This window comes from Camelus bactrianus, chromosome 20 (genome assembly GCF_048773025.1).
Source record: "Camelus bactrianus isolate YW-2024 breed Bactrian camel chromosome 20, ASM4877302v1, whole genome shotgun sequence".
Classification (NCBI taxonomy): Eukaryota; Metazoa; Chordata; class Mammalia; order Artiodactyla; family Camelidae; genus Camelus; species Camelus bactrianus.
Window position 1 is genome coordinate 19,010,136 of NC_133558.1, and position 3,758 is coordinate 19,013,893.

A 3,758-nucleotide genomic window follows, 5' to 3' on the forward strand; every position below is an offset into this window, starting at 1 on the left:
AAGGAATGACAGTCTTGACTTAGAGTTCACTGGTATTTAACAGTAATGTCCAGCTTCTGAGTTTGCAACCTGGTGGTGCTTCCACTACCTCCCAGCTGTTTCTACACCTGCAATTGCTGTTATAGTCAATCCCTTCCAATACTGACACAGTTGAAAACAGTGTGGAAAACTGAACCTGGGAGAGATAAGCCCTGACTCTTTTGTTTCACTGACTGTCAATCAAATTTCAAAACATAGGGTCTAGTTCCTAGATGATGGCATAAACGCACTCTGTTTCTTCCATAAATGTAGCCATAAAACCTGAACAGAATGCAAGAAGAACCTATCTGAGCAACCTGAAAAGTAAACATTAGCAGGTGGTTTGGGAAAGCATACTAGAATTCAAGTCATCACCAAATTGGCAGTGTTTACTACTTTTTCCCTCCAGTATCCCCTAGCCGGAGCTTAACACAGTCAGAAGCACAGAAGTGACACAGTTAATACCATCCACAGTCTGAGAGAGTTCTAGGAGATGCCTGCTGAAATTCTCTGGCTCAAGGAGCATGAAAAGGAATTCCTAATGCTCAGAATGAGGGATACCAAAATCTGTATCAGTCTAGCGTCTCTAGAAAACAGAACCAAGAGGATGTGTATCTATAGAGAGATTTATTTAAGAAACTGGTTCATGTGATTATGAAGGCTGGTAAATCCAAAATCTGCAGGTTGGCTGGCAGGTTGGGGACCCAGGGAGAGCTGAATAACATTTGTCTTGCTGGAGGTTTACAGGAACACCATGACCTGACTTTCGTGGACAGCTACAGAACAAAAGATTCCGACCCTAAAAAGTTTGCAACACCCAGCCACACCCACTCCTTCTGAGTATAAAAGGAGCCTGAATTCTGGCTTGGGGAAGATGGTTCTCTAAGACATTAGTCTCCCATCTTCTCAGTGTGCTAGCTTCCTAAATAAAGTCATTATCCCATGCCCCAACACCTCGTCTCATAATGTATTGGCCTGTCATGCGGTGAGGAGAACGAGTCTGGACTCAGTAACAGCAATACTGTGATTCTTTTACCACAGAAGTTACATCAAGTCAGTTCTTTGCTCAAATGCCCCAATATTATGCTGATCACCCAGAGTAAGTGCTGAAAACCTTCAGATGACCAACAGGACGTCCATTACAAGACCACAGCCAGTTTTCTGTTCTCGTTTCCTGCCACTCTGTTCATTACCCACTGAGCTCCAGGCACGCTGGACATCATGCTTTTCCTCACAAGAAGCACACTTGGGAGGAGGGTATAGTTCAAATGGTAAAGCACATGCTTAGCGTGCATGAGTTCCTAGGTTCAGCCCCCAGTACCTCTAAAAATAAGTAGACCTAATTACCTACCCCCACCAAAAAATAAAGAAGCAGCAGCAGCAGCACTGTATACCAGTGCTCTTTCATGGGCTGTCATTTCTGTGAAAAAGTGCTATATTCTCATATATCTACATGGCTAACCCCCCTACTTCCGACAGCATTCTGCTCAAATGTCATTTCTTAAAGAGGCTGTCATTGACCCAACCTTACAAAAGAGGGCCTACCATGGCAGCTGATTATTCCTTACATTCCGTGTGTTTTACCTTCTGGAAGAGACATGCATTTACTTGTTGATCTTTTCATTGCCCACCTTCTCAACTGAAAAAGATCCATGTCCTTATGTCATGAATTCATGGATCTGTTCCACTGTATTATCCTCTGCAAATTGAACACTGCTTGCTGAAGAAAATATTCAAGAAAATGAATGATTAAATGAAGAGTAATTGGAATCATATATGTGAAGAACATAGCTACAAATGGTACAAATTTCTCAAAGGAAAACAGAATTCAATAAATGTATCAACAGACTACTATAATATAAAATAGATAAACAACAAGGACCTCCTGTATAGCGCAGGCAACTATATTCAACTTCTTGTAATAAGCTATCATGGAAAAGAATCTAATATATATATATGTATATATGTATACACAAAATATATATATATACACACAACTAAATCACTTTGCTGTATAGCTGAAACTAACATTGTAAATCAACTATACTTCAATAAAAAATAAAATTTAAAAAATAGTACAATTGAGCAATACAGATGATTTTATATTTATCTTTAGGCTTATTTTACCCTTGGATCAATAAAGAATTTAATATATCCACCACTTAATGCAGCTTTTAAGAAAATAAAGGTCATAGAGAAAATCTATGACCTTATAAAAAAATGTATCCAGTTTATTATAGAGGAGAAAATAAATGTCATAAAAAGAACATGCAATTTTCTTTCTTTTTTTTTCCTTTGAACATGCAGTTTTTATTTCTTCTAGTGTTGCCAATGATTTTCTCTAGGCAGACAGCTTCAGTTTTCTCCCAGAGACTCTCCTCAGAGCCATCGTCACTTCCTTATTCCTAAGGGTGTATATCAGTGGATTCAGCACTGAAGTGGCAGTGGTGTTTATGACAGCCACGTACCGCCCCTGTGTGACAGAGGTGGGAGAGGCAGGGGGAATGTAGGTGAGCCCCACGGTTCCATAAAACAGAGATACCACCATGAAATGGGAGGCACAAGTGGAAAGAGCCTTGTGGAGCCCACGCAGGTCCGGTTCTTGAACAGAAGAAAGCCAATGATATAGAAGTAGGAGAGGAGAATGAGGAAGCATGTTGCCATAGCTAAGCCGGCAGTGACAATAAAAATGAGCCACTGATTGAGCCGTATGTCACCACAAGCCAACTCTAAGAGGGGCTTCACGTCGCAGAAGAAGTAGTTGGGTTTCAGAGAGCGGCAAAAGTTCAGGTGTGCTGTCATGACGGAATGCATCAGAGCATAGAAGAAGCTGGTGATCCAGGCCACAGCTGCCAAGAGAATACACACCTGGGGGTTCATGATGACGGTGTAGCGAAGTGGGTAACAGATGGCCACAAATCAGTCAAAGCCCATAATGGCCAGCAAGATGGACTCCGTGCAGCCCAGAAAGTGGAAGAAGTGTAGCTGAGTGATGCAGCCGAGGAAGGATATGGTCTTGCGAGTGGAGAGGAGGTTTGCCATGAGTATGTGCAGTGTCACTGAAGAGTAACAGATATCCAGACAAGAAAGATTTCCCAGGAAAAAATACATAGGGGAGTAGAGTCTTGGCTCTGAGATGACAATCACTAATATGGACGCATTTCCAAACAGATCTATCATGTATATAATCAAGAAGGTCATAAAGATTATAGGTTGCAGCTCCTGAATGGAGGTCAGTTCCAGCAAAATAAACTCATTCACTGTAGTGACATTCTCCATTGCTTTGAGACGGAATAATGACAGTGACAATTAGTAAAACGGTCCTAGTATAGGGCATGGGGTAAATGAAGCAAGTTCATCACCTAGAAGTGTATAAGGATGATCTGTGGTGAGCAAAATGATTAGAAATGCTAGAGTTAAATTCATCTGCAACATAATTAAGGAAACAGAAATATATGTGGTCAATTCCGACTCGGTGTGATATATGTGATACGTAGAACTAAGAAGCATAGTCAGAATGATGAGTTAAACCTGTAAAGTAACTCATACAGAATAAAGGCAGACATTCAGTAACTATAGTAAGAGAACAGAACTCAATTTAAGCCTCACTGTAACATCAAAATTAGTGTATATAACAAGAATCTTGTGAGATGTATTTGTAAACATTTAAATATTTTTAAATGGACACAATGGACACACTTCTCACTTCCGGGTACTGGTAGAAACTCAGCAATGGTCCT

At 40.6% G+C, this 3,758-nt stretch overlaps 1 pseudogene; it reads right to left on the reverse strand.

The window, feature by feature from the left end:
• Positions 1-2,337: 2,337 nt before the first annotated feature.
• Positions 2,338-3,297, reverse strand: LOC105061645 (olfactory receptor 12D3-like; annotated as a pseudogene).
• Positions 3,298-3,758: the final 461 nt, after the last annotated feature.